This window comes from Gigantopelta aegis, chromosome 6 (assembly GCF_016097555.1).
Source record: "Gigantopelta aegis isolate Gae_Host chromosome 6, Gae_host_genome, whole genome shotgun sequence".
In the NCBI taxonomy this organism is placed as follows: Eukaryota; Metazoa; Mollusca; class Gastropoda; order Neomphalida; family Peltospiridae; genus Gigantopelta; species Gigantopelta aegis.
Window position 1 is genome coordinate 71,684,851 of NC_054704.1, and position 13,253 is coordinate 71,698,103.

Here is a 13,253-nt window from a genome sequence, read left to right on the forward strand (position 1 = left end):
GCGGACCCCTGGACCCCCCCCCCCCCCCCCCCCCCCGGATACTCTACTGTATATTCAACTCACACCTGTCAACTCACCCACAAACATTTCAATGGTATATCGATATTTTCCGTTAATTTCCAAAAATATCCGGAAACTTTAGCGGTTACCATACAAACGTCAAGATTCCTTTGAATGACGTCAACAATGCTTTGTCGTTTTAATATGCTTATTGATGTCAAAGCGATACTACGAACTTTCTGAATTAAATGAAGTTTAACTTCAGAAATGTGTGAACAGAGTCGTTGTTTGACATTCATATGCATATTTATTTTAAATGGGTATAAATGTAAAATGTGCGTGAATCTAATACTTAGGCCTACTACTGTGATGTTTTCCCATATATCAATGGAGGTAAGTGTTTGATTGTTTTGTCATTTAGGTCCTTTGAAGGGAAGGAGCTATTTTATTTAACGACGCACTCAACACATTTTATTTACGGTTATATGGCGTCGCACATATGGTTAAGGACCACACAGATAATGAGGAAATCTGTTGTCACTTCATGAAGCCCTACTATTTTTCGATTAGCAGCAAGGGATCTTTTATATGCACAATCTCAAGACAGGATAGTGCATACCACAGGCCTTTTTTTTTTACACCAATTGTGGAGTACTGGCTGGAACGAGAAATAGCCCAATGGGCCCACCGACGGGAATCGATCCTAGATCAACCGCACATCAGGCGAACGCTGTAGACTTACCACTGAGCTACATCCCGCCCCTTTGGTCCGTTGAAGTCGGAGGTGGGGGTAGTATAGACACTGGCGTAGATAGGATTTTATATTGGAGGAAAGGGTTGGGAATGGGGGGTGGGTGGGTTAATCCATAGTCTGCAACAGACAAATATAAAAAAGGTGGTGGGAAGAGAAAGATGTGATGGGGAGGTGTGTGTGTGTGTGTGTGTGTGATGTCTTTCATAGCCCTCCACGCTGGCTACGTCAGTGTGCCTAGTGGTCTAACCGCCAACATATTTGGAGAAATTAAAATACATAAGATATTATGAGTAGATAAATATCGTTTCCAGTTGATAGTTTTGATTTTTAAAGACGGTTTTGAAGACAATTTTATTTTAAAATTAAGAAATAAGATATCGACTTTATTCTGCTCAGGCCAAATTGCAGTATAAAGCTGACATCTTAAGAAAGTAATCAGTTATATTCTCTCTCTCTCTCTATATATATTTTACGAAAATGTAAGAAGATTGACCCCCCCCCCCCCACAAAAAAACCCCAAAAAAACAATCAACACGCAAAACATTTACTGAATTGTTTATTGTTAATTTTTTTTTTAATTTCTGTATATTTTAAAACACTGTTGAGTTATCCCTTTTCTAATTTAAACTGTGTGTTGTGTTTTTAATAGCAAATTGTCAACCTTTTAATCAGAATAACAATCACAAATGTCATCATGCAGCTGATGACGCCATTAAGTAACCAATAAAAGGAACCGGTCCGTTAATGATTCTAACACAGAGCACGCAGTTAACGATGTTGTATCAGCACTCGTGGGTTATGGATATTTAAATAAAGGTTATGTTCATTTCTGATTTTACAGTGATTCCATATGATTAAAAACAAATTGTATGGGATTTACGATCCGATTGTCCTCGCAACGGCAACGGCGAACAGTATGGTACTGTCCACAAAATTGCCAGGATTCAAACTGGCAGTTGCCCATGTTAAACCTGTTTCTCGACACTGCTAAGCTACCCGAGCTTCGAACACTCTGAAATACAAATAATAGAACTGGTCAAATGAAGATTAATTTTGTTTTGGTTTATTTTGGGGGTTTTATTTGTTTTGGGGGGGGATGGAAGTTCATGATATTCGAATTTTTTTCAGCGACCAAGCGTCTGAATTTAGTTGCACTGATATGATATGACAAAACATTATTTTCTTTTAGTAGGGAGTGGAGGTGTGTGTGTGTGTGTGTGTGTATGTGTGTGTGTGTGTGTGTGGTATTGAATATTTATTTTGGTATGTTATTTTTTGATATGCGTTATTGTAACGTCATAAATGCGACTTTTTCACATCTAGTTTTAGAATTTGTTTGTTGATCTTTGACTAATTGCCAATGTGTGTTTGTGCTGGAGTGTCGTTATATAATTAGTTCAATTCATATATGAATATTTTCACTCAGATAAAATGTATTAATTATATATGTAACATAATGGTAATTGTGACTTTAAAAAAAAGATCATGAATATAAATAGGGATAAAATGTAAATGATTAAACTCAGGAACCTCATTAATGATATCAAACTAATTTGAAAGCAAAGCCAAACAATGTGCTTTCATTAATCTGTCATGACAGAATAATAAATTTAGTTGAGATAATTATCTATTTAAAACCTTTTTAATTACTGACTTTGAGAGGGGGTAGCCTCGGCCTTTTGACAGGTGCCTTCTTCAGTACTTTCTGAAAATAAAGAGTGAAAACGTTATGTGCTGAAAATAAATTATATTTTTGTGACATTACCTCCTTTTAATAGATGGCTTTTTAGTTTAGGCGAAGTGTGCAAATATCAAGGATTTTTTTATTTTTATAACAGTACCCTCGTGAACATTTTCAGATGTGGAGCCATTTTGAAACGCCCACTGACAACCATGGCGGCCATTTTGTTTCCGCCATTGTCAGATTTTTTTTCTCTGCAATATCTGTTTTATTAGATAGGTGTAAACCACTTGCACCGACCAGTGATCCATAACTGGTTCAACAAAGGCCATGGTTTGTGCTATCCTGCCTGTGGGAAGTGCAAATAAAAGATCCCTTGCTGCTAATCGGAAAGAGTAGCCCATGAAGTGGCGACAGCGGGTTTCCTCTCAAAATCTGTGTGGTCCTTAACCATATGTCTGACGCCATATAACCGTAAATAAAATGTGTTAAGTAAGTCGTTAAATAAAACATTTCTTTCTTTCTTTCCATCGGACATATAAGGCTTGTAGGTATTGGGCCAGCATCCAGAGTGAGTTTCAACGACTCAATGGGTAGGTGTAAAACCACTACACCGACTTCACTAACCCTCTATCTTGGCTTTGCCATTCCAATTTCGTCACGAAATGCTTATTTGTTAATTTACTTACTGTAGGCTTTGGCCGCTTCACGATTTGATTCTTTGCTTTGGGTTTGCCCATCTGTAAATCAGATATAAAACAAAATGACAACAACAACAACTACTACTACTACTATTACTACTACCACCATCACTGATACTACTGGCACCACTACAACCACCACCAGCACCACTACTACTACTACTACTTTTACTATCACTACTACATTACTACTACTACCACGATTACACTACTATTACTATTACTACTACCACTATTACACTACTACTACTACTACTACTACTACTACTACTACTACTAACGAGTATTTTATTTAATATCCATCAGAATAAAATTCAGTCTAGTTATTCTAAGCATAGTTAAATTAGTCTAATATTTTAATTTTAAATATGTTTATACAAATGCAAAATAGTAGTTATATCTGTTAAAAAGGTGTTTGTTTTAGTTTTCTTGTGAAATTGTACTAGAATCGACTTGAACTCTCACAACTTCACGTCATGGGGATCCACGAGAATCCACGAGAATCCACCTTTTGTTCATGGATATTTTACATCTGACCATTTACTACTTAAGTAATCCAGCATTTAATGCTAATAAGTAATATAATTATTATTTAATATGAAACTGATATAGAGTAATTTTCTCCATATACCACCTAAAATCTCCAGGTATTCGAATACTTGAAAATACTATATTCAAATAGTAAATTAGCGAGCGAATATTCGAATATCGAATATTCGAACCGAACACTAGTAGAAAGTTGTGATTTCGATTATCCAACCGTCCCTGTTCAAAAAAAAACAAAATCATCCAATAAATAAAAATAAAATAAAATAAAATAATAATTAAGTTGCCGACCGTCAGTCTAAAATAATATCCCCAAGTTGACACGTGACCAACAGACGGATTTGTATTTTTTAAACTTCTGTATAATACTCGGTTGAGAATTTAAATTGCGCTCGGTCTGTAATACTAGAAAATACCTAAACAGAAAGTAGGAATTTCTACGAAGGGTATATTCATAGACTAGTTTCGTTACATACTCTGAAAGGCAATTCAACTTAATAGAGCGTAACACAGTGAGAAATGGGTATAGGCTACAAAAATAGACCTAAACGCGATAACCGTCGTCGCCATTGAAAAATTAATACCTGCAGATAAAAACTTTATCAAAATCAAGTATGCAAAAAACAATCTCACAGCAGACTCACGAAAGATGAAAAAAAGAAGAAGAAGCAATACTTGAGAACCCAACGTCCCACCCACTTCTCTGTGATAATTTGATTAATTATTTATTATTATTTTTTAACATTAAGAATCTATAATGTTGTGCATTACAATGTTTATACTTATTACAGTGGCGAAGGAAGATGCCAAAAGGTGTGTGGGAGGCGGGGTGGATGGGTGGGGGGCACACTTATATTTACACACTTTTACATCATTATAAAGCAAATATAAAGCAAAATATCTGAAAAGTGCCCCCCCCCCCCCCGTCCCCCCGCTTCCTACACGAGTGCTTAAACATTGCGTCTACACCTATAGTTAGTTATCACAGGGTAATCAGTAGCCCGAATACTCAGACGATAAGAGAGCTAGACGGACTTTAGGACGGTTGCTGGCTTGCCCTGCAAAACTTTGAAGCGAAAGGAATGAACAGTTGGTATTGCGAAGCCATTTTGAATGATGTCTCCTGCCAAATAGGGTTAACTGTTAGGTTGTCCTGTGCCAGGTTATACAACTTTTAAAGGAGCATTTCATTTTACCAGTTCTGCCAGTGGTCACGGTGCTTTTTACCAGAAAAAAACTAGTTTTATCTGGGCAATAAATATATGCACTTTTATTGCATCCAATATCATTGTCTCGAGTACCCTTGCGCTTGAAAGATATGTGCGTTGTGTGTAAAACTAAGCACTTCAAGCTTGTGGTTGTAAAACATTCTGTTATCCCAAAAATGAGCCATGAAAGCTTCTACTTTCTTCAGTTAATATTTACGTGAGGTGTTGTAGTATTCATACGTATGGTTCATGTTTTAATTGATCCATTGCAAACTTTAGTTTCAGGCATATATTTTAACACTGTCACCCATGTGATTTTATTTGGTATAGTCCATGTTCAATACATTTTTTCTTTGGTTAAAAATAGTCTGTACACTCATGTCACCTTAGTCTGCGCTTCACCGTCTTGAAACAAGTGTTGGGGTATGTTTGTAAACAAACAAACAAACAAACAACGTTAATTTAATTCATAAAACAATTGTTAAAGCAACATATCTTGATTGTGAATATAATTATGTATAAAACTGGTAGATAACAATATGACATGAAAAAACAACAACTCTGAATTAATTCACTAAAAGTATACTTTTGCTAGCCTCGGTCAACGTATTTTTGTATCACCCGTCAACGTGTGTCTGTCACCGCTGTATTGATCAACCTTGCACAGCAACTTACACAAGTTTACATAGAAATTTAAATACATACCTTATTGTAATTTATGAATCCATAAATTAAATAAATGTTTTATTTTATCTGTTAACGTAAACATCCAAGCATACTTTGAATTTTTCTCCGAGTGACACAACACAACCAATATGGCTGCCCATGTGTTCCACTTCCATATAAAATGTCTGAAAGGCTGCCAATCACGCTTTCATGTTATGCCGGTTAGCGTGTCACGGAGTCACGCGACTTAACTCTTGGAGTTCAGAGGCTCTTTGGCAAGCGATGGGGAAAACGCGACTTTTTATTGCAAATATATTAAAAACGGGTAAATATTTTTAAATTTATTTTATTGATACTTCATATATATTGTAAAAGGTATACGTAGATACAAAACAGTAGTGAATTACATTTTCGATAAATGTATACTTTTAAACAGTAACGTAAAACATAGTCGTCTATGGGATTTTAGTTGGTATAGTACAACCTCTAGCCCTCCGCTTATTGATATGTTGTATTGAGGGATAGAGGGGACTGTGTGTAATCGTCGACGACCAAATGGTAGCCTGCTACTGTGTTTAAAGTATAAATTGTTTTCCTAAATCTGATGCCACAGAACTTTAGTTTGATTATTCTAGAGTCCAGTCATGACATTAAACTTAACCATCGCTGTACGAAGACAGGGGCGGGTTATGCTTTAGGTTATGTCCTAGGGGAAACAATGTGTAAATGTTTATAATTTGAAATTATAAATTTTACGTGGACATCAATTTAGATCTACGTGGTGGGGTTGGTTTTTTAACCGGGGGGGGGGGGGGGGGGAGGGGTTCCGTGCAACTGGGAACCCCCCATAATCCGGCCCTGGAAGAAACCCGACGCCTCTATGCAAAAGGAACCTGCGCTGTACTTTCAAGATTGTGGTGACGTAGAGCAAAGTGTATGCCCACGTGATACGTTGGTACTGATTAACAACATTTAAGTTTAAAGGGACATTCCTGAGTTTGCTGCAATTTTCAAGATGTTATCGACTAACAGAGCCTTTTTAACGATTGTAATTACATATCGAGTATATTTTTCTGCATAAAATATTAGTGGCTGTATATTAAACGTGTTTCTGATCGTTCTAATATTTGTACTAGGTAAAATTTCATTTTATTTCCTTAATATTTTTTGTTCGTACGTACGAAATTATTTGAAGACAAAATCCAGTTTGGGCTTCTTACAAATATTAAGACGACCAGAAACACTTTGAATATACAGACAATGATATTCTAAACAAGAAAATATATGTAATATGTAAGTTTAATCGTGGAAATATTTTATTAGTCGGAAACATCTTACAATGCAGCAAACTCAGAAATGTCCCTTTAATGTCATGTAGTAACATCAGACATCATTTTATGCTATTTTAGAGGATATTGGAAGTAAAAAGTTGAAAATGTTAATTTTACCTTTTAATAAATAATAATTTAATAAAAAAGAAAATGAAGAAGATAACTGTGATCTGAGGCCATGTCGCGACCATCAACTGTTATCCTCACACAGAAGCATAATAACGATACAGAGTTTTTTTGTGTGTGTGTGTGTGTGTGTGTGTGTGTGTGTGTGTGTGTAATAACATAGGCGTGCAGATTGAGGCTCATTTTTGGGGGTCAAGTGGCAACTACCGTACTACCAGCTAATTTTGGTATTTCTTGATAATATATGTCCTGACGATCTCGCAAGTGAAAATTACCCAGAATTCCTGTGAGGGAAACATGCTCAAATGACGTCATCAAAATGGCGACTGTATTCAGTATATTTTTCAAGCAGCCCAATAAAATGATGTGGACATTCCAGATAAAAACATCAAATTTCGTCCATAAGTTGTCCATTGCCATAACTTTTAATATGAACCACTTGCCCAAATTACATTATGTCGGCTAAATAGAATTTTCAAGATGGCCGCCATATAAAAACCTATTAGTACCAATATCTCAGCACCCATACCACCTAGAATAAAAAAAATTTGGTCCAACCTAACATGTCCAGGGACAAAGAATGCAATTATATAATTACAAATATTACTAGCTAGAATTTTTTTATAAAGGGAATGAAATACAGAGAAATATTATTGAGGAAAATAAACGTCTGTTGTGCAATACCAGCTTCTCGCTTTATTATCGTTGTGTTTTAGATAGTCTTTAAGAAGAAAATGTACAAAGAAAGAAACTGTCTTGCATGTGTTTAGGTCTGTCTTGCATGTCTTTCATGGCCCTCCACACTGGCTACGTCAGTGTGCCTAGTGGTCTAACCGCCAACATTTTGGGAAATTTTTAAATACATAAGATATGAGTAGATAAATATCTATATTTTGTTTCCAGTTGATAGTTTCGATTTTTAAAGACGGTTTTGAAGACAGTTTATTATAAAATTAAGAAATAAGATATCGACTTTATCCTGCTCAGGCCAAATTGCAGTATAAGGCTGACATCTTAAGAAAGTAATCAGTTATATTCTCTCCCTACATATTTTACGAAAATGTAAGAAGATTGATAAAAAAAACCCCACAAACCCCCCCCCCCCCCAAAAAAAAAAAACACCCGAAAACAACCAACATACAAAATATTTACTGAACTGTTTATTATTAATTTTTAAATTTCTGTAAATTTTAAAACACTGTTATCCCTTTTCTAATTTGAACTGTTTGTTGTTTTTCTACGCCCTCGATCATTACACCCGTCACTCAACGGCCACAATAACCGTGGTCTAACTAGCTAAGACGAATCTCTCGATTTACGATTCGATTGTCCTCGTCATCTGAAGTTAACGACGGCGAACAGTATTGTACTGTCCACTGAATTGGACGGATTCCACCTGGTACACACACACACACACACACACACACGCGCGCGCGCGCACACACATACGCACACACACACGCACACACATGCACACGCACTCACACACACACACACACACACAAACACACACACGCACGCGCGCGCTCTCTGAAAAAGAGATTAAATGTCTCGCCTACCATAAATTGATTCGGTGAATAAAGAAACAATTTGTGCTATGACAATTAGGATTCATTTAGTATAGTTGAATAGTGGTAGTAGATAGTTGTGATTTCGATTATCCAACCGTCTCTCTGGTTTAGAAAAAGAAGAAAATCACCCAATAAATAAATAAATAAATAAACAAACAAATAAAACAAATAAATAATTAAGTTGCCGATTGCCCGAGTCTAAAATAATATCACCAAGTTGGCACCAACAAGCGGATATTTTTTTTAAACTTCTACACAATACTCATTTGAGAATTTAAATTATGTTCGGTTTGTAATACAAGAAAATACCTGAACAGAAAGTAGAAATTTCCACGAAAAGTATATTCATAGACAAGTTTAGTCTCATACTCCGAAAGCCAATCCAACTTAATAGAGCGTAACACAGTGAGAAATGAGTATAAAACTATGGTGTATTTTTAAAAACTTGGTATGCTTTGTAATTTTGCTTTTGCATCGATCCAACGGTCAAAGTGTTATACGTGATGTAGTATTAAAGTGCCAAGTATCATACTAACAAGCTACACTGCATGCATGCAGGTTATGTGTAGAGTAAATATGATGTATGACCAACTTAGAATCTTACTTTTAATAACTATTTAATATCTTATTTCGTTATGTACACATGAAAACATACACCAACCCAAACATATTTACACCAATTACATCATCTAAACTGTGGGAACAATAATAGTTTCCCCACACAATCGATTATAGATTTTTATAATCGGTCGTCACATCTCGGTGTATTCGAGGTATCTGGAGGCGTTGAATAAACGTCCTGATGCACGTGATATTGTAATAAGTTTAACAAAATCGCTCGTGTTTTGTATCAGATCCATAAAACTCGTGGATATCTGTAATATGTAAATGTTCAGTCTCCACTACGTTGTACATGATGTTAAAAAAACCCCAACAAAACAAACAAACAAACAAACCGCAAAAAACAAAAACAAAACCAGAAACAGAAAATAAACAAAAAACGTTTACTCCCCCACCCCCCCCCCCCCCCCCCCCCCAACAACAACAACAAAAAACCCAGCTTGTTTCTTTTTACTTTTCATATCGCAGTCTTTCAGAGAAAAATGCATGTTTAGTTTCTGTTCATTCGTTACATAGTATAGGACTATGTACAGAGAGCATAAGCATACACAACAAAATCAGTGAACCCTGATCGAAATCAGAATACAAAGTGCACAAAAGAAAATGTAAGTACACCAGATTTCCTTATTTGTTCGTACTGACTTCAGTACCCGATGTGAATGTTTAGCCTAGTCTGCCTTTTTACGTTATACATGTCTGTATTTATACATGTATATTTTTATCTGTAAATCACTGTCCTGATATGGAATGCCATTTTCATAATTATTTATAAATCTTATGTAAAAGCATACTTCAAATTGTAGTATTTTCAAAATACACTTGATAAATGGAGGGTAACTCGTGATGTAGGGAGTGGCGTAGGGAGGGGGCATGCCCCAACACCCAGTAAAACTTTTTAAAAACTGTATTAAATTTTATAATATAATACATAGATACATGTATATACATACATAGTGTGGGTTTTCCCCGCCCCTCACCCAAATATGGGTTGCCCCACCCCAATCTAAAATCCTGGCTACGCCAGTGCAAGTACAACGCCAACTTCTATTTTAAACCAACATCTTAAAATATTTTTTTCAGTGTAATTTGTTTCCGGAAAACTAAGAAACCTTTTCAACGATTAACTTGCATAACAAACACACACTAATTTAGTGACTATACTGTTCAGAATATCATTTTCTGTGTTTTTAATGTGTTTTTGGTCGTCCTAATGTTTGCAATTACTTAAATTGGATTTTTATCATTTTACCACCAGTTCGTAAGTAGCCTGCCAACGAAAAAAGTATGTTAGGAAATAAAATAAATTATAAAGATCAAAAACACATTGAATATACAGACTATTCTAAACCAAAGACAAAATGCATTGGACAAGGACTGCATCAAATAAAATCGAGTGACAGTGTTAAAATACATTGTCTATGCCTGAAACTAAAGTTTGCAATGGATCAACTAAAACATGAACCATACATATGAATACTACAACACCTCAAATAAATATTAACTGAATAACGTGGAAACTTTCATGGCTCATTTTTGAGATAACAGAATGTTTTACAACCACAAGCTTGAAGTGCTTAGTTTTACACACAACGCACATATCTTTCACGCGCAAGGGTACTCGAGACCATGATACTGGATTCAATAAAAGCTCATAAATTTATTGCCCAGATGAAACTTTTTTTTTTCTGGTAACAAGCACCGTGACCACTGGCAGAACTGGTAAAATCAAATGCTCCTTTAAAAGTTGTATAACCTGGCACAGGACAACCTGACAGTTAACCCTATTTGGCAGGTGACATCATTCAAAATGGCTTCGCAATACCAACTGTTCATTCCTTTCGCTTCAAAGTTTTGCAGGGCAAGCCAGCAACCGTCTAGCTATCTTACCGTCTGAGTATTCGGGCTACTGATTACCCTGTGATAATATAAGTAACGATAGGTGTAGATGCAATGTTTAAGTGCAAACATTACACGCACAACATTACATATTCTTAATGTTATAAAATAATAATAAATAAATAATCAAATTATCACAGAGAAGTGGGTGGGACGTTGGGAACGCAATTATTGCTCTTTTTTTTTTTTCATCCTTCGAGAGTCTGCTGTGAGATTGTTTTTTGCATACTTGATTTTGATAAAATTGTTATCTACAGGTATTACTTTTTCAACGGCGACGACGGTTATCACGTTTAGGTCGATTTTTAAAAACGAATTTTTTTTTTCAATGTCAATGAAACTTAGTTTTTAGTTGCACGTATACCTATTTTTCACTGTGCTACGCTCTATTAAGTTGATTTGGCTTTCAGAGTATGTAACGAAACTAGTCTATGAATATAATCTTCGTGGAAATTTCTACTTTCTGTATGTTCTAGTATTACAGACCGAACGCAATTTAAATTGTCAAACGAGTATTATGCAGAAGTTAAATATATGCAAAAAAATATAAATCCGTTTGTTGGTAACGTGTCAACTTGGTGATATTATTTTAGACTCGGACGGTCGGCAACTTAATTATCTATTTATTTATTTTATTTATTTATTTTATTATTATTTTATTTTATTTTATTATTTTTATTATTTTATTTTATTTTATTTTATTTTATTTTATTTATTGGGTGATTTTTTTTTTTGAACAGGGACGGTTGGATAATCGAAATCACAACTATCTACTAGTGTTCGGTCCGAATATTCGAATATTCGCTCGCTAATTTACTATTCGAATATAGTATTTTCAAATATTCGAATATCTGGAGTTTTTAGGTGGTATATAGAGAAATTGACTCTATATCATTTTCAAATTAACCTTAATTATTTTAATTATTAGCATTAAATTCTGAATTGCTTAAGTGGTCAGATGTAAAATATCCGTGACCAAAAAGTGGATTCTCGTGGATTCCCATGACGTGAAGTTGTGAGAATTCAAGTGGATTCTAGTACAATTTCACAAGAAAACAAAAACAAACACCTGTCACCGGTTGCTCAAACGTGAGTTAACAGAGATTTTCAAAACCAAGAACTGGATCAATACAACTAATAACTGAAAACATAATGTTCAGATTTGGTTTACAACATCTAAAGTTATCCATTCATAATCAAATTTATTTTGCATTTGTATAAACATATTTAAAATTAAAATATTAGACTAATTTAACTATGCTTAGAATAACTAGACTGAATTTTATTCTGATGGATATTAACTAAAATACTCGTTAGTAGTAGTAGTAGTAGTAGTAGTAGTAGTAGTGTAGTACTTGTATTAATATTAGTGATAGTGGCAGCTGTAGTGGTGGTTGTAGTTGCAGTAGTAATGGTGGTGGTGGTGGTGGTGGAGAATAGTAGTAGTTATAGTAGTAGTAGTAGTAGTAGTAGTAGTAGTAGTAGTGTAGTACTTGTATTAATATTAGTGATAGTGGCAGCTGTAGTGGTGGTTGTAGTTGCAGTAGTAATGGTGGTGGTGGTGGTGGTGGAGAATAGTAGTAGTTATAGTATTAGTTATAGTAGTAGTAGTAGTAGTTGTAGTAGTTGTAGTAGTAGTAGTTATAGTAGTAGTAGTAGTAGTAGTAGTAGTAGTAGTTATAGTAGTAGTAGTAGTAGTAGTTATAGTAGTAGTAGTAGTAGTAGTTATAGTAGTAGTAGTAGTAGTAGTAGTAGTAGTAGTAGTAGTAGTAGTAGTAATAGTAGTAGTAGTAGTAGTAGTAGTGTAGTACTTGTATTAATATTAGTGATAGTGGCAGCTGTAGTGGTGGTTGTAGTTGCAGTAGTAATGGTGGTGGTGGTGGTGGTGGAGAATAGTAGTAGTTATAGTAGTAGTTATAGTAGTAGTAGTAGTAGTTGTAGTTATAGTAGTTGTAGTAGTAGTAGTAGTAGTAGTAGTAGTGTAGTACTTGTATTAATATTAGTGATAGTGGCAGCTGTAGTGGTGGTTGTAGTTGCAGTAGTAATGGTGGTGGTGGTGGTGGTGGAGAATAGTAGTAGTTATAGTAGTAGTTATAGTAGTAGTAGTAGTAGTAGTAGTTATAGTAGTTGTAGTAGTAGTAGTAGTAGTAGT

General features: G+C 35.0%; 1 long non-coding RNA gene across 2 annotated transcripts in view; it reads left to right on the forward strand.

Moving 5' to 3' along the window:
- The first annotated feature begins 374 nt into the window (after positions 1-374).
- LOC121375266 overlaps positions 375-13,253 on the forward strand; it is a 28,637-nt gene continuing 15,758 nt past the window's right edge. The window contains exon 1 of one of the 2 annotated variants that reach the window (XR_005958297.1): positions 375-393. This is a non-coding gene — a long non-coding RNA (uncharacterized LOC121375266). Of the gene's footprint in view, positions 394-9,770; positions 9,811-13,253 lie in introns of those variants that run through there. The other variant, XR_005958295.1, reaches the window with a different exon arrangement.